This window comes from Solanum pennellii, chromosome 8 (genome assembly GCF_001406875.1).
Source record: "Solanum pennellii chromosome 8, SPENNV200".
NCBI lineage: Eukaryota > Viridiplantae > Streptophyta > Magnoliopsida > Solanales > Solanaceae > Solanum > Solanum pennellii.
The window spans coordinates 50,485,447-50,505,116 of NC_028644.1; the positions used below are offsets into that span (position 1 = coordinate 50,485,447).

The 19,670-nt window shown below is 34.6% G+C and overlaps 2 long non-coding RNA genes across 2 annotated transcripts; both read right to left on the bottom strand.

The window, feature by feature from the left end:
- Positions 1 to 2,265: 2,265 nt before the first annotated feature.
- LOC107026965 lies at positions 2,266 to 5,248 on the bottom strand. Its single transcript, XR_001457701.2, has 2 exons — positions 5,064 to 5,248; positions 2,266 to 2,505 (listed from the first exon to the last, which is right to left on the bottom strand). It is a non-coding gene; the product is annotated as an uncharacterized LOC107026965 (long non-coding RNA).
- Positions 5,249 to 5,253: 5 nt separating this feature from the next.
- On the bottom strand, positions 5,254 to 7,599 carry LOC107026966. Its single transcript, XR_001457702.2, has 3 exons — positions 7,327 to 7,599; positions 6,511 to 6,663; positions 5,254 to 5,300 (listed from the first exon to the last, which is right to left on the bottom strand). It is a non-coding gene; the product is annotated as an uncharacterized LOC107026966 (long non-coding RNA).
- Positions 7,600 to 19,670: the final 12,071 nt, after the last annotated feature.

The window sequence follows — 19,670 nt, forward strand, 5'->3', positions numbered from 1 at the left end:
TTCCGACACCAGGATTAGTAAAGAGAATGAATCTTGAAATATGTTAATATATTCAATCTAAAGAACCTGTTTCCCAAAAGATTATGGTGTGGAGGCTTGAATCCTCATAGATGTGGTTGGTGATGTTATAAATGATTTTTATACTTGTTGCTATCACCTGTTAAGAATATTAGTTGATTTTATGTATTATCTGAAATATATTGCTTTCTATTTTGAGTTGGCCGATGATACCTACTCAGTAATTGTGCCTTGTACTGACCCCTACTTGTAATTGTTTTTCTTTGTTATTTGTGGAGTGCAGCAAACGTGCCATCGTCTTCAACTCAACCGCAACTCTAGCCAGTCTTCGTCACACCAGATCTCAGGGTGAGCTATTGTTCCTAGCTCGGACTGGATCTTCTTCTTCATGTCTTGATGCCTCGAAGTTCCGGCATGGACTAGCTGTTTATTTATTTTAGCTTCTTAGATATTCTTAAATTTAGTAATTTGTGTATAGATGTTCTTGTGGTGATGACTTCCAGATTTTGGGGATGATAAGAATTGAGTTTTTAGAAGTTATTTAATCGATTTTCATTGATGAGTTTTAAGTCTTCCACATTAATTTTCTGTTTATTATTGTACAAATGTTGGGGTTAAGATTGGTTGGTTCGTTCACATAGTAGGGTAAGTGTGGGTGCCACTCGCGACCCATTTTGGGTCGTGACAAGTTTAAACTTGTAAGTACAATGGTGTCACAACTGATGGAATTAGATTGCGAATTTTTCCTTTTTAACTAAAAGGAGAAGCCAAGACATGGTTACGTAGCTTACAAAGAGGTTTTATTAGCACATGTGATCAAATGACACAGAAAGTTTTTAACAAGTACTTTTCACTTGCAAAATCAATTATAATGAAGAATGAAATTAATAATTTTATGCAAACAGATATTGAACCTGTTTATCAGGCTTTGGAAAGACTAAGTTCAATGCTAAGAAAATGTCCACACCATGGAATCTCAAATCCCGATATATTTTAATTTTTTTTATCTTGGCCTAAAACAATCTGCTAGAAATGTAATTGATGCAGCATCAGGAGGATCTATAATGAGCAAAACAACTGCAGAAGCAATAGAACTACTTAATGAAATTTTAGAAAATACAGTTCAATGGCCATCTGACCGAGTGATTAGGAAAAAAGCAGTAGGAATCAATCAATATGACGCTTTAAATTCATTTACCCAACAAATCACAACTCTAACACAATAATTTGAATCATTTCAGGTAAGTTATCAATCATTATCACAACTTGAAAATTGTGATGTTTGTGTAAGTAATCATCTGAATCATGAGTATCAAGTTTATGTTCAAAATGATGAACATGTAAACGCTATTGGGTATAATAATAAATATCCAATTAGTAGTTCTATGGCACAAAAACACCCAGGATTTCAATGGAGTAATCATAATGGCGCTGATAATCCTCAACGATTTTTTAATCAAAAGCAGCAAGGGCCATCTGGTTTTCGAAATCAAAATAGAGGACAACAGAACTTTCAGCAGTACCAACAACAACCTCAGATAATTCAAGAATCAAACATTGAAGTTTTTCACATTAAACACCTGAAGGCTACTGATTAGCTGATAAAAAAACACATCAGAGTCACGAATGAGAAGGTTGAAAGCCATCATTTAGCTATTAGAAACTTGGAAATTCAGGTAAGTGAAATAGCAACACTTGTATCTGGAAAAATTCAAGGTTCTTTACCAAGCAACACTGAGAAAAATCCAAAGGAACATCTCAAAGCTATCTCCCTTGAAAAGTGTGGTCTTTGATAAAAGGCCACACTTTTTGACTTTAAGCAACACTTTTTCAGGGGTGGCTGAAAAACCCGTAATCTTAGATATTAGGCAACACTTTAAAAGTGTTGCCTTAGCAGCTGCGCTTGAAAGAGTTTCCAAAAGGCAAAAAGGCCACGCTTCTGCAACTACGCTTAAAAGTGTTGCCTTAGCAGCAACACTTTTAAGCTTAGCCTTAAAGACAAAAGGACCGCGCTTTTTCAGCTACGCTTAAAAGTGTGGCCTTAGCAGCGACACTATCAAGCGTAGCCTTAAAGGCAAAAAGGCCATGCTTTTCAGTTACGCTTAAAAGTGTGGCCTTAGCATCAACACTTTCAAGCGTAGCCTAATAGACAAAAAGGTCACACAATTTGTATGCCACAATTTCTAATTAAAACATACCAATATTGTTTTGCGATAAATAATCTAAAGCATGAAATTAGCTAATAAGTAATTCAAATTGATAGATTTTCCATAAACTTCAAAATATAATATGTGTTGTGTACATACACATACTTATAAAGCATTAATATTCAAAATGTGTATACAATAGTTCAAAAAGTACTCTTACAATAGTTCAATATATTTCACAAATGAATATATTTCACAAAATCAAATTAATGTATTCAAACTTTTACAACAGTTCAAAAACTTTTCATCATCCTCTTCGAATTTGTTCACCTCCATTTCCCTACACAAATCAGATTGCGATGGTTATAGAATAGGCAAGAAGTTCCATATTGCAACATTTATTTAAGAGGCAAGAAGTCCAAATTGTAGTAGTTTTTATAATCATTCATGCAACAATAGGTCAATATTTTTGTATAAAAGGATTGATTCATAACCTCAATATTTCTATTTTATTGCTAAAAATTAGGTCAAAACTGTACTATGCACATTCTACTTTTGATGCCTTTACAGCCAGATGGTGTTCCTTTTACTGCCTTTACACCTTCATCCAACATTCTACTATGCACATTTTCAACTACTTTATTCCCATCAAGAAGAACATTCAACAACAAATTATAACTAGAAGTACCAGGCTTTACACAAAACTCATTCCACATCATATCAAGAACCTTAATAGCTTCATTATACAACTCAAATTTTGCATAACTTTCAATAAAGATAAAGAAAGTACCTTCAACTAATTCAATCTTCAATCTCTTCATATCATCCAATACCCCCTTCATTAAATCAAAAGATCCCATATTTCCAAGATTCTTTAGAATCTTTTCATATATAGACAAAGTGGGTGTAAAATAGGGCTGCTTAGAAGCCCATTTAAACTGATGAAAAGCTGAAGTTTCATCATTTTCTTAACGAAGGGTGTCGAGAAATTGCTTTGGTGTGAAATCTTGCAAGAGTTCTTTTGCTTTAGAAGGTAAAACAGTTGAAGAAACACATTCGAGATGAAAATGGGAGAGATATGGGTTTAGGAGGATGAAATGGAGGAAAGAAGAGAAGGACAAAGCCATTGAAGCAATTCAACAAACTAAACAGATAGCATGTGGTGACACTAATTCAAGAAAATCTCAGTGAAGAAGAGCACACGCATCTGCAGATTGCATACTCAGGTAATATATCTGCAGATTGCATCTGGAAGTTACATAAAATAGTAAATCTGCAGATTTCAAATTCCAGATTGCATCTGGAAATTACAGAAAATAGTAAATCTGCAGATTTCAAATTCCGCATTGCATTTGGAAGTTATAGAAAATAATAAATCTGCAGATTGCAGATTTCAGATTGACTATGGTATACACTAAAGGATCAGTCGAATAGAGTAGTAGAGAAATACCATTTCGAATCTTAACATCTAACACCCAAAACATAATTAAAATGGAAACAAAGTCTCACATAGCAAAAACAAGACTCTAACCATACCAAACAAGCCACTAACAACAACTAAAAAGAGAAAATTGTTAAACATTTAGAGTGTTTCACCAGCATTCAACAATATTCAAAAACAAATAGAGATCTCTTTTTCTTGATAGCAGTCAACTAGTCACATACCTTTGCCACTCAAATTTTTAAAAGATCTCTTTTTGTTCTTCTACGCCAGTTTCATCTTACCGAGAAGCATGTTCAAGTTGTAAATAACATTTTAAAGAAGTTCAAACACATTATTTAGAAGACCAAAAGTAAAAACCCAAGCTTGAAAGTACAGATATGCAGATTTGCATATTGCACATTCGCAGACTTACCTATAAATTTTAGATTACAATTTTTCCACTAAATATAGAACAACAAGATACCACAACACATTTTTAAGATGCAACATAGATCCGCAGATCTGCAGATTTGAAGAATTACATATTTCACATTTTTAAGCCCAAGCAAGGAAAACTCTCCTAAAACAGGTATACTTGTTGATACCACTAACGATTCACAAGACATTTTTCAGGAATTCCAAGCTACTGTCCCTAAAATACAGAACACAATCTCAAAAGAGGAGAATCATCAAAATGGTAAGTCCACTCCCTCTAACTCTATGCTCAACCATTTTTTTAATGATCAAATTGTTGACCATGAGCATGTTAATGCCATGGGACAAAAGGCTGTGGAAAGTTGTGAATAAATACAGGGGCGAGTGTGAGTGAGTCTGGACAACAATCCAATCATAAGAAAAAAGAAATGTTGAATAATTGGACCCAAGACCATCAACACCATCCTAAAACAAATGATGAGTAAAGTAATTACCATAAGGACTTTCCCAATATTTTCAGCAACTTTTACAAACGTCCCTTACCCACATAAAAAAGTCAGCATTTATGTTCTAACATTGTGGAGATTCATGTTACCCATGGCCATAAATCAAATTCTTAACATGTCATAAATAAGGTACAAACGACTAGACAAGAATCAACTTATGCACAAAATCAATTGCAATTTTGAGAAATTTAGTTTATGGCATAGGTGAATGAAGGAACTGGAACTCAACATGAAAATATTACTATATTTGACAAAAAAGAAAATTTTGAAATTAGAAGAGACCATATGAAGGCTTTCTTGATAGAAATGGTACATTGTTTGTTTAACACACAAAGCTAAAGGTACTCATCTACAAAATTTTGTTGTTCAAACTTGTTTGAGAGGTCAAGAAAATTGAATCACAGATGAAAATAGCTTGCTCTCCTAAAACCTTTATATCACAGTTTTTGCCAAGGTCTTGCTTAAGAATATAGGGAAAGCTCTTTTAACAGTGACTTAGATCACATAAGCATGTCATCGAAAGAAAACAAATACCTCAAAGTGTGATGTGGATCAAGATTGGCAGCTTAATGATATATGAGATGGTGCACCGCAATAGAAATCCCATTAGCCAGCTCAAAGTATTCATTCCCAAGTCAAAAAAGTATTCACACATGAGATTGATCAGATACCCAGTGAGGGTAGAAGGGAAATACTCTTCTTCAAGGTCTTTCGTGCTCGCCANTTCCGTGCTCGCCTGTGAATGGCTGCTGCAGTTTCTGATGTTCCCAACTGAACAGTAGTTTCAAGAAGAAAAAAAACATCAACACTAAATGCTTACTCATTTACCCATAGTCCATGGCCATGGGTAAAATAAATCTCCAAAAAGTTAGAAGATAATAAATAGCAACAACAAATGCTCAATTAAGTGTGAGGGGGGGGGTCAACATTGCAAACTATAATGCTAAACATGTGTTTATTGACTTGCAAAATAAACTTGATTAAAACACAGTCTGAACACAACAAAGAATGACCATTGAAGGCATGCTTGAATGGAAAGAATGACCATATGAAAACATCCCCCATACTGTGAGTATTGCAGGCACTAAGGACACTACATAGAGGAATGGAATGTTCAAATGAGGGAGGAGGATTACAGAAATAGAAAAGAGAATGAAAATGAAAAGAAGGATAAAAGCAAGGAGAATCAAAACAAGAAAGAGAAATAAAAAAACAATGACAATGCAAAAGATGCTACAGAAAAACAACAACAAAACAGTAGGGAGATGAACAAACAAAATAAACCTGATAAACAGAAGGAAGAAGAATGGCAAACACAAAGAAAAAGGAACCAAAGACAGCAAGAAGTGAGACCCCAGAAAACAACATGGTAACCTACCTCACCACAAAATCAGACAGCCAAGGAAGCTCCCCAAAACACCGCAAAAGCAACATATAAACTTCCCATATTACATCACAATGCTTTCACTAACTTGAAATGCAGGAAATTCAATCTATAACAAGAGAAGAACCTTCCACCACAGGGCATCTAGCAGTAAAGGAACCACATAAATGGTATGATCATGAAAATGATAAAGAAAAACAAAAAAATTGCAACAAGGAGGGGATGTCAATAGGAAAATATCAGGTATCACAACTATGAAACCTTACTCAAATAATTTGTCTAAAACATCTACTAAGATTGTTGAAGTTGAAGGAGGGATGGATGGGGGTTGTTAATACAGCCTCACTTCTGCAGAAAGGGGAAACAGGAGGAGGGAATTTGCCTCATGTTTTTCATGAGGGGGTACACTCAGACCTTAACCCAGACCATAGTGCCCCAGCTAACAATAAAACTCAACAACAGCAATCCAAATAGCAGCAGGGTCAACAACAAGGGCAGACAGTGGCAATGAAACAAGGTCACCTTAGCACACACTTCTAACAATACTACCCGACACCTCTATTTCAGTTTCTAAAGTAAGTGTAAATTAGTACTTACTTGATGAAATCAGTTCTTCAGCTTCCGTCCTGCAGCTCTTCGATTTTTATTTTTTCGATCCCCAGTTCTTTAGCATCAACTCTTCATTTTGTCGAGAAAATCAAAATTTGGAGAGCAGAATCATCAACTCAACTCTTCCATTTTTCAGATTAGCTAGTCAGGAGAATTTACATGTTTCAAAAGTTTTATAGGTACATAAATGTCAAAACAAATTTAACACGCAAGTTTAAAAAAATTTATTGAAACTATGTCATATAAATAGAAACTGGAGGAGTAATGTTCAACGAAAACATTACAGTAACGATTCCATATCAAATTCAAAATATGTTGATAACATATTACAACAACACTTGTTTTTTTTAATGCCCATCATTTCATTATACTCAATCTTCACATTTTTTACTTTTATCGAAGGAACAACTAATATCTCTGTTCATTCNCATTTAGTTTTCTTCTTTTCATTTGTTCAACATCACGAGACAAGGTATTAAGGCTCAGGGAACCCACAAATTAACTAATAAAGATAAATTACGAGCTAGATTCCCTAAAAGTGTATTAAAACACAAGAACATCAAAACCCTAAAGCTAGAATCTAGACTTTCAAAGATAGAATTCTTACGCGGTAAACCCTAAATATGTATGAAATCAAGTACTGCAATGAGAAATCTGAGAGAAAAAAAAATAAAAAAAATAAAAGTGTGACGGAGAGACTTAACTTCAGTTCATCTTGCTAACAACCCTAATCAATTCCTTCTAAACAAAAAAATTTAAAATTCATTCAATATGAAGAAGTTTGATGAAATCTTCAACTCTTACGTTGACGAAATCTTCAGCTAGGAGAAGAGAAAGCTCGGTCAGCTCGGTCAGTTCTGCAGCTCGATCTTCAGTTCGATCTTCATCTCGGATAAGGGAATTCTGAGTTCTTCAGCTCGGAGAAGTAAAAGGAAAGCGTGATTCGAAGGAAAGAGCTCGATCTTCAGCACAATATCAGAGAAAGGAAAGGGAAAGCGTGAGTTCTTCAGAAAAGGAAAGGGAAATGGAGAAGGAAAGAGAAAGTCTTTTTGATTTATTATTAATGAATGTTTATTTGTTTTGCCAATACAAATAGGAGGGAGAATTAAAATTGTTGGAGGGAATATAAAATTTTGGTGAAAATTTTAAGGTCACACTTATAATGTGTTATTTTTAAAATACTAAAATACGACATTAAAAATAGTGTGGTCATATATGCAAAATTTTTTGCCAATTATATCATTTTATAGCAACACTTATAACGTGTATCTTATAGCAATAAAGAGTACACTTTTCAAGTGTTGCCAATAGTATTGTTGCTAAAAGTAAAAAAAAATTCCTACATATTAAAAGTGTTCCCAAAAGTACTTTAGGAAACACTTTAAAAGTGTAGTCTAGAATTAGTGTGACTAAGACCCAATATGGTGTAGTGTCCCTCGAAATAGTACATCCTATTTTTACATAACATTGATCACCACCATGTCTTAGAACCAATTCAAATGACATTTTCACACAAATAATGAGGAGATAAAACATTTTCATAACATTACACAATTCACAATAACACAATCAGGATAAAACATCAACTGTTATTCAATAAGCCGTTCAAACCATTCTCAACACATCATACACAGACAATTAATCATATTGTCTTTTATTACCCCTTTTTCATCATTATAATTAATCAATGAGGACTAGTCAACCCATCACCGAGTTTCATTATCCCCAAATACATATAACAAGGAAATACATGAATTCCACATACTTAACAAGGGTTTGAAAATTCACTTTTCTCAAATAACCAAACAATCACCCTTGGACTTGATCCTTCTCTTTTCATTGAACTACCAAGTCAATGCAATCTATTCAAGTACATATTGAAAATAAGATTTTGAAACTAACAATACTCAAATTACTATGTGTATAGCCTTGGCTTGGAAAAATCACTAAAATTTATAATCAAGTTCGTAAATCTTGATTCCAATTCACATTTCTACTATCATATTTTTCAAGTTTCAAGTTTAGGGTTAAGTCTTAATTCCTCCAATATCCTAAATCGGATGGTATTCACAGTATACCTTACATCGAATATTCAATTACATTACCAATATAACAAAACATGAATCATAATATTATAATAATAACTAAATAAAAAACACAACAAAGTAATTACGAACAAAATCACGAGGATTCTTACTGTTCAAACCTTAATTACGTTTATATGCCATATATTTCCATTCACTAGTTTCGTCAGCATTGACTAATCATTCCATAATCATTCCATTCCCTTTTTTCCATTGAAAAGACAGCATATACAATAAACAAATTTTTCCAATTATTCTAACTTAAAATCACTTAATTGTTTCCTTTTTTTTCCACTGTCAATCAAGTATACTAATAACAATAATAAAATGATGATAGGACACCCATCACATATACACCACAATACAAAGTTTGGACGATTAATTTATGTTTTCTGTTTCGTGCCGCTGATGCACAAGTTAGTTTCTTCCTTCTCTTTATTTTCTAAATTAATTAATAAAAGTCAAATAGTATAGAGTATGTAATAAATTTAATATTTGGAAATTATTATGACCTAAATTAAATATCTTATAAATATCCATCAATTATCTAACCATAGTTAAACAATTTTTTTTAAATTTCAAAAACACTTTTATCAACTGATTAGAAACAACTCGGGGCAACTATCGAGGGTTGAAAAAAAAACTAATTTTACAAAAAAAATTACAAAATTGATCTTCCGGTTCATTACACTCTATAGGTTCTTTCCTCCCTGGCACAGCTTCCAAGCAGAACCAGCTGAACCAATTTTAAATTTCCTAATACCACTAGGTATCCACTAAGGATTATCTCCCAGAACTTTTTCTTAATGTGCCTACAAACCTCCTCATTGAAGATACCAGCTAACACCTCATTATTCTATCATCATGTATTGTACAATTGAAAATAAATTTAACATGTCCATAATCATGTGAGATAGGTAAGACATACTGCAGGGCTCCCAATTGTGTCCACTTATCAAACGAAACACTAGCATGACATTCTTTTGGTTCCCACCAAATGTCTAGATAAAAAAATATCTATTTTGAAGTGTAGCCTCCCATACATTTGAACAACCATTCCATTCAACTACTTGAGGTTTATTTCTCTTACAATATTTGTTTTACAGGAAATTATCCCATAAAGAATTGGAAGTTCTAAACTTCAAACCAGAATATTGCTAAAAGATATTTGGAATCATCAAATAAAGATCTACACCCCAAACCTCCCTCACTCTTTGAAACACAGATCATCAAGCAATCTAGTGAGTGGCTGTGGCATCCTCTTTAAAGTTCCATAAGAATTTAGGAAAAATCCTATGAATATCATAAATAACACATTTCGGAGGGCAAATAGTAGATAAAAGGTCAATAGGCACACATTGCAATACATGATTTATCAAAATTATTTCCCCGCAAAAAACATAATCTTTTCTTTCCATAATTGGAGCTTATTATGAAATTTTTTGATCAATTTTGAAAATTTTACCATCTTCTTATTACCATTCCTATTAGAGAAACTTGTGACTTGTTCGACAACCTTAATGGAAGTCTGTGAAGCTTCGCTGAACACATAATAATAACTCTTATTCTTATCAATAAGTTGACCATATTGATGTTCATATAGTATCTGAGTTTTCATAATCAGTTCTAAGGATCTTCTGTCTGTTGCTGCAAAGATAATTTATCATCTGCATATGCTAGATGATTCAAATGTCAACTTTACTTGGGTAGTCCATAATAATTAAAATTATATCTTTCAAACAACTTATTAAGAGATAGAGATAAAACCTCCCTGATCAAAATAGAAAGAGCAGGATATAGAGGGTCCCCTTACTTAACTCCCCTAGTAGAATGACAAAATTCATGTGCTTGCCCATTAATTAGAACCGAGTACCAATTATTAGCAAGAGACCTCCAAATATTATTAGTCACATTAGAATCAAAAGCCAACCTTTCTAAAACATAAATCAAGAATTTCCAATCAACATTATGATAAGGTTTGTCCATATCCATCTCAATAACCACGTTATCTAGTTTACCCCTCAATATAATAACAGAAACAATTTCTTAAGATAAAATCCCATTTTCAAAGACATTTCTACCCTTGACAAAGCCAAATGGATTCCAGAATCAACCTTCGGAGAAAGCCTTCCAATCTATCATGATTAAGCCGAGCAATGATTTTATTAACGAAATTACTCAAACTAATTTAATGTAAGATCCGAAAGGGAATTCACCACATCCTTTTTTGGGCTAAACATATAATAATATGATTGTTTATAGACTCGTTAACTTACAAATTATGCACATATACTTGATAGATCGAAAAATTTCGGAGGCATTGATGAAAGGAAAAGCATTGGAGAAGTAGTTAACTGGACTTTGGTTATTCTATTGAGGTAGGTTATGGTTTATTATATTTGATAGATAGACTATCAATAGTTATTGATATGTATTTAGTTATACTACGAAGTTCTCTATGATTACTTGATTTTGTGAGTTTTTACTTGGTTTTGTAGTTTTGATAATCTATGTGTTCTTTGAGAATGGTCTGGAATCCTGAGACTTTGCAATTTATAATCTTGAACCCTCTACATTGAAGTGATGCCTTAAATATAGAAGACTTTGATGAAATATAGTAAAGGAAGTGAAAAGTGGTGATAATAAATGATAAATTAACAATATATTTTGGGATCCGGGTGTAACGTTTCGACACAGTATTATTGGATTGGGGTGTCACATTTCGACATGTTATTATTGGAATGGTATCACGTTCTGATATGGTATCATTGGATCAGGGTGTCACATTTTGATAAGGTATTATTGGATCGGGGTTTCACGGTCTGACATTGTAATATTATAGAGGAAAACATATTGAATTAACTAAATGTACTAAATCTCAAAGAGTCCATTTCTCAAACGAGCATGGTGTGGAGGCATGTGTCCTCATGTGTGTGCTTGATATTGTGAAGGATTAGACACTTTTTCATTTATCAATAGTTCATGTCATTTGGTGTTTATCACTAGCTAATTGTTATAGGTTATTTTATATTATTACTTAGGCATAATTGTTACTATTTTAAGTTGGCCGATGATATCTACTCAGTACATGTTGCCATATATTGAGCCCTACTTGTATTTTTTGTTTTGTTTTTATTTAGTCGAGTGCATCAAGTGTACCAATGAATTTGAATTTCCCTCATCTCTAGCTAGTCTCCAGCATATCAGGTGCCAGGGGGAGCCATTCATTCAAGCTCGTGTTTGATTCTCTTGGTAATGTCATGATGTTCTTATTTTTCAAAAATAAATAATTTTATTTATTTCTTTTGTGTCTTTAATACTCTTAGACTTAGAATTTGAAGATTCGATGTTCTTGATGTGATAAATTTCAGGTTTTGGGGATAAAATGTAATAGATTTTTGTGGTTTATTTGGTTGGTTACTTTAATAAGTTTTAAAATTCTACATCATGGTTGTTATCCGTAGTTGAACAGTTGAATTTATGTTGGGGTTTACTTTGTTGGTTCTCCCAACTAGGAGGTTAAGTGTAGGTTTCACTATTGATTCCTTTTGAGTTGTGACAAACATAGGATTAGAGATTTATGTTCCATTATCTCATCGCACAAGGACATGTTTAGTAGAGTCTTGCGGAACGGTATAGGGACACCTTTACTTTTCTTTTAGAGGATATATGACTTTCGGAAAACCATTCGTCTTCTTTATTTCACTTGAATCTAATTGGTATCTAACCTTTTTACTCTATTTCACAGATGGTAGAACTAGAGTGTTGGAATCAACTACGAATTGTAGGTACATCACTTAGGAACTCGTAAAAAAGGATGAGGGAAAATGGAATCTCCAGGTGACCCTGGTGCTCTGAGAGGCGCGGGGCGCCAGAGCCTGACAGATAGAGAATGTCGTGAGGGACTCTGGCTAGCGAAACGCGCCAGGCCTTGTCAGAAAGAGGCTTCCTTGAGGGGATCTGACAATCATGGCGCTCTAAGGCTTGTCAAACGCGATTTTCGGATTTTCTTCTTTGATTTTCAGTTGTAAACCTCCTTAACTCCCATGGATATCACCCCCTAACACTTATGATAACTAAAATCCTCAATACTCAATAGTTTAGACTTGTAAATCATCCCGGAAACACGAATCGAATAAGCAATGGTATACTACAACTCAGCCAACAAGAATTCAATGGTTTTTCCTCAAGAATGTCAATGTTCATCAAATCACTCTTATTGTGCTGAATTTAACATATTGTTGCATGGGTGGAAGAATCCAACACTGAAGGACCTCACATACCTCGATAGGTATCATCCTGGACGAATTCCACTTGCGAAACCCTTGTGTTCTTGAAGGATTCTTGATCTTCCTCTTTTATTCTCTTTCTCCCAAGTCCTAAGCGTATTTGACTTTTCTAAAACAGAACTAAGGCTTTATTTTACCTCTAATAAAACCTTAAAAATAATTATGAAATAGTAGGGTGAAAAGAAAACTTTACCCTTACAAAAATACGGATTGGATTTTCCTCAATCTAACCACCCAACTTCAGATAGGCATATCCCTCTCATACTCAATAAAAGTTATGCAAAATTGGTGGAGTTGGAAATATATCTTCAAGGTATTTCCAACTATATCAAGAACTGGCCCTAACTCATCTTGATCTAGAATTTATGGTCGTTTGAAAATACAAAAAACTTACTTTTTGCACTTTGGAATTTTTCCACATACTTCCTATTTTTTCCAAAAAAAACTATTCTTATTATTTGACTAATCCTAGCTATTTCAATTTATGAGATGATACAGATATAGAGGAGAGATTCGGTGTTGAGTTTGTCACATAATAGTTTCAAGGGGATGCCAAAATACAATGGTGGTCTCATGTTGAGTGTCGACCATCAAAGGCACCACATATGACTTTCACACCTTATTATAGTTTCTGTCACGCCCTGAGCCTACACACTGGATGTGGACATCACCCAACAACCATTGCTGGTCTTGAGAGAACCCTTGGCCTGGCTTACATAAATCAGCGGAATACTAAACTCAACGAAATCAAGAAATAGAGCATGGTTAAAAGAAATACTTAATATGATAGTCTTACAAAAATGGCACTTAAGTCTCAACACTAGAACATATGAAGTTACAAAGTAAATGAGACTCCAAAACTGAACTAGTAACTGTCTATCTTTCTATGAAGCCTCTAAACGGACTAAGATGAATGTTGAGACAAACCCCACAACATTCTATTGAAATAACTATAATGCAATAAAAATGTACTCTGAAATGCAATGAGTCTCACCACTAAATCTTGAGCCCAAACTACATCAATGAAGCACACTGCAGCTAATCCTTGTTACCTACATATGCATCATAAGACGATGCTGGTTAAATGGCATCAGTATATTGGGTGTACGAGTACGCGAGTTGGAATGCTAAACACAACTATAAGGCTTGAATGGATTAAGAATGAACTTTCCTTGGCTCTGCTCAACTCAAGAATTCATAACTCAATGTAAAGTAGTAAAGACATATGCAATATAAGAAAAACATTTAAAATAATGTAAACACTTAGTTCATTAAATATAAATAATAATTAACTCAACTTTACTCATATATAAAAGTAATATAGTTTCTGTAAGAGCCTGAGTGATGGTACAACGTATTACCTCATATTGCAAGAGAACCGCTCTACTTATTGCCGTCAGTAAAGGACCTGAACTACTAAATGGATCCACTTGTTTATGATAAAAAGAACTAAGGAATCATCTAAAAAGTTGATCCTTTATCTGTCCATATTGGCTACATGGTTTATGGATACTTCAGTTTATATGAACTAGCGCCCCTATATGGTGCACAATACTTTTTTCAAAATACTTAATTCATATATATTTTAAACAACTTATTCTCTGGTTGAGATAATTTCTCAAAATTACATTTAAAAGCTCTGTTGGAAATCATAGTTTCCTTTTTCTTTTACTGAAACTAGACTCAGGCTATGTGCAAGTCTAGCTTCCTCTCTTTCTCAAAGTTAGAATTTTTTTTGTTTAATGTCTTATGGACTACTTAGTTCCCTTATAAGTCTTGAGAAGTGAACTCAACTTTTTACATTTTTTTAAAACCTGAAACTTGACTCTTAGGGAATCCTTGGTTCCCTTATAGCTTTTGAGAATTTAACTGAACTCCTTACTATTTGCTCAACTCTTTTCTTAAGCCTTAAAGCAAAGTTAAAATGTTTTTTAAGACTCTTGAATGCTTTTGGGACGTACTTTGACTTGCTTCTTAACATTTAATATGACTCTTAACTTATTTAGCTTTGATATTAACTTCCTTTGAATTGGATTATGGATTCAAGCATCAGGATCTCATGTTTATGGATGATTTTGATGATTTTTATATATTTAAGTGTGTTGGAGTCAACTAGGACAATAAGTGCATCACTGTACGAAAAGATGGGTGAGTAATGGGGACTTCAGGTGACGATGGCACTCTTAGAGGCGCAGTGCACTTGAGCTTGAAGGACATAGGCTATCCTCAGGAACTCTCGCTGGCGCGGCATGCAAGAGCATGACAGATAGAGTATGTCCTGAGGAGCTCTGGAAAGCGCAGCGCCCAGGTCCTGAGTGACGGGTTTTCTAACTCTTCTTCTCTGATTTTCAACTCTAAAAATCCCCAACTTCCTTGTGTTCACCCCCAAACACTTGAAATCATTAATATACTCTATACTCAAAATCTTAGATTCGTAAAACAGCCCAAAAGCTTGAATCAAACAACTAAAGGTATGCTACAATTCAACCAATAAGGATTCAACCATTATTCATTAAGAATTTCGATGTTCATAAATCAATCTACACTAAGCTTTCTTAATTGAATAAAATTAGGTGTGGGAGTAAGAACCCAACACGAAACATCTCACTTACCTGAAAGATATCACCCCGATGAAACTCTTTCAACGATCTATGCGAAATCTTGTTTTTTTCTTCTTTCTCCTTATTCTATTCTCTTTTCTCCCAATCCCTAAGTGTATTCAATATTATCAAAATTTACTTAAGGATTAACTTTTTCCCTAATAAACCCTTAAAACAAATTAGGAAATAGTAGGGTGAAAAGACCACTTTACCCTTACTTAAATCTGAATAGGATTCTTGTCAATCCAGTAACCCAACTTTTGAAAGGAATATCTCACTCATATGATATCAAAGTTGTGCAAACTTGGCGCCGTTTGAAAGATATTCCAAAGGGATTTCCAACCATATAAATAAATCACCCTAAGTCTTCCTAAGCTGGGAGTTATGACCGTTTTAAATGACGAAAAAAAATCATTTTTTACACTTGGTTTTTTAGCTTATTATTAGTTATTTCAAGATATGAGATGTTACAATATCTCCCCCTTGGGAACATTCGTACCCAAATGCAAACTCTTTCACTAAGCTAAGGGTGGTAATACCATTTGAGCACTCAATAACAAAAGCAAATAACAACCTGAATACACATAGTCTAATTAAATGTTAACAAGAAAATTTGTACCTTGATCTTCATTCTCTGGATTCGAAGAGATGTGGATATATCCTCTTCATATCCTCTTTAGCTTCCCAAGTTTCTTCTTCAATAAACTGATTCCTCCAAATGACTTTGGTTGATGCAACTTCCTTTATTCTCAACTTGCAAACTTTACAATCCAAATTTTAAATCGGAATCTCCTCATAAAACAAGTTATCCTTAATCCCAACATTCTAAGTTGGTACAATTAATGTAGGATCACCCAAGCATTTCTTCAACATAGACACAAGGAATATCGGATGAACCACCTCTAATTCATGGGGTAGCTTCCACTCAAAAGCCACATTGATCACTCTCTTGGAGATTCTATAAGTTTAAATATATCGGGGACTAAGTTTCCCCTTCTCATCGAAACTCATAAGACCCTTCATGGGTGAGAATTTCAGATACACCAAATTATCCACCACAAACTCTAACGGCCTTCACCTAACATTTGTATAGGACTTTTGGCGACTCTGTGCCATTTTCTATCTCTTAAATCACTTTCACCTTTTCCATAGCTTGATGAAATATATCTTGTCCTGTCAACCATGATTTACCAACTTCGAACCATCCAATTGAAGATCTGCATCTTTTACCATAAAGCTTCATATAGAGCCATTTGGATGCTCGAATGGTAAATATTGTTGTAAGAAAACTCAATGAGAAGTATGTGATCATCCCAACTCCCTTTGAAGTCGATCACACAAGCTCTCAACATATCTTCTAAGGTATTGATAACGCGCTCTGCTTGTCCATCTGTCTGATGAAAAGCAATGCTTAAGTTCACCTTTGAACAGAAACCTTTTTGGAAAGATTCCCAAGATTATGTAGTAAATTGTGCAGCTCTATCTAAAATAACAGAGACTGGAAATACATGAAGTCTTACCTCTTCTTGAAGGTATAACTTAGCATAATCCTTTGCCAAATAGGTAGTCTTTACAGGCAGGAAATGGGCAGATTTTGTCATTTTATCGACGATCACCCAAATAGAATCATGTTGCTTGCGAGATCTTTGAAAAACTGTGATAAAGTCCATGTTAATCATCTCCCACTTCCATTCCAGAAGTTCTATAGTCTGAGGAAAACCTTTAGGCCTTTGGTTCCCTACTTTCACTTGCTGACAATTTGAACATTTGGCAACAAGCTCAGCAATATCTTTCTTCATACCTTTGCACACATACCTCTCTCAAATCGCGGTACATCTTGGTGAAACCCGGATGAATGGAGTACCAGGAGCTATAAAATGAAACTTTCAATCCTTTCTTCATGCCTTCCCACAAATATACCTTTCTTCATGCCTACTTACCAAACCTCATAACCCACTTCATGGGTTGAACATTCAGATATATCAATCGTCCACCTCAAACTCTAACATCGTTCTCGTAACAACTATGTAGGACTTTTGGAGGGTTTGTGCCATTTTAAATCTCTCTCTAATCACTTTCAATGTCTTCATGGATTGGTGAACCAAGTCTGGTCCACCTAACCCTGCTTCACACACTCCAAACTACCCAATTGGAGATCTACATCTTCTCTTATAAAGAGTCTCATATGGAGACATTTGGATGCTCAAATGGTAACAATTGTTGTAAGCGAACTCAATGAGAGGTATGTGATCATCCCAAGTCTTTATTCATGCCTTCCCACCAATATACCTCTGTCAAGTCGCGGTACATCTTGGTGGAACCTCAACGAATGGAATATTTGGAGTTATGAGCCTCCACCAAAATGCTCTCTAGGTGTCCATCCACCCTAGTACACATAATCAATCTTTGTACTTCAGCACACCATGTCCCCTTGTTCAAAATTCAATACTCTTTGCATATGAATAGTTGCCTTCAATTGAAAGCAAAATGGGGTCTTGATATTGCTTTTATTTCACCTCAGATACTAGTGATGATTTAGCTCCATTGGTCACCACTATCCCCCTTCTGTGGAATCCATAAGTCTTACTCCCAAACATGAAAGTGTGTGCACCTCTTTATCTAATTCTCTCTTTTCTTCTTCAAAATGGACGGTACTCCCCATGGATAACCTGTTTAAGGCATGAGAAACTATGGTAGTCTTACCTGGGTTGTAAAGAGTACTCATATCATAATCCTTGAGTAGTCCTAAGCAACCCTTCTATTTGCGATTTAGCTCCGTATGAGTGAACACATATTGGAGGCTCTTGTGATCAGTGAATATGTCAACATGAACACCCCATAAGTAGTGACACCATATCTTCAAGGTGAAAACTACAATAGCCAATTCTAACGCAAGAGTTAGATAATTCTTCTCATGAACCTTCAATTGTCTGAAGATATAAGCTATAACCTTTACATTTTACATCAATACGCATCCCAAGATATTTCATGATGCGTCACAATATACCAGAAAACCTTGAGTATCCTCTGATAAGGTCAAAACGGGATCCGTCGTAAATCTCTGGATCAACTCCTGAAAGCTTTTCTCACAAGATTTAGACTATTCAAACTTAACTGACTTTTGATTTAGCTTGGACAAAGTAGATGAGGTAGATGATAATCATTCAACAAACCTTGTATAGAAGCCAACCAAAACAAAGAAACTCCTTATATAAGTTGGATATGTGGTTCTAGGCTAACTTTGAACTGCCTTTATCTTTTCAGTGTCAACTCTAATCCCTTCATCAGAGATAATATGGACTAAGAATCCCACACACAAGCCAAAAGTCAAACTTGGAGAACTTGGCATCTATCTTCTTATGTTGCGAAGTCAGTAGAATAATTCAGAGGTTACTAGCATGATTTTCTTCACTTCTTGAATAAATCAGTATGTCATCAATGAAGACGATGACATACAGATCTAAATAAGGTTTAAAAAATCTGTTCATAAGATCCATGAATGTTGCAGGGACATTTGTTAATCCAAAGACATAACCCAAAACGAGCCCATATCTTGTTCTAAATCTCTCTTTGAAATATCACATTTCCTAACTTTGAACTGATAGTAGTCTAATCTGAGATTAATTTTCAAGAAGCAAGAATCACCTTGAAGCTGGTCAAAAATATCATCTATCCTTGGGAAAGGATACTTATTCTTGATGGTCACCTAATTCAACTGACGGTAATCCATACACATCTTAAGGGTTCCATCCTTCTTCCATACAAAAAAGACCAGAGCACCCCAAGGTGAGACACTTGGTCGAATGAAACCTTTATCGAATACATCTTTCAATTGTTCTTTTAGCTCTTTTAACACTGTTGGTGCCATTATGTATGGAATAATAGAGATAGGAAGAGTATCTTGAATGATGTCTACGCGGAAGTCTATATCTCTTTCGGGAGGGACTCCGGGTTGATCCTCAGGAAAGACTTCTGGGAGCTCACTTACTATAGGAACTGACTAAAGGAAAGGTATCTCAGCACTTGAGTTATTAACTCGGACTATGTGATAGAAACACCATTTTGAGACTAACTTTCTCGCCTTAAGGTACGAAATGAAACGAACCTTACGCACTGATGATCTGCTACACCACTGCTCATTAGTAATTTGAAACTTGAAAACTTGAGTCCTACAA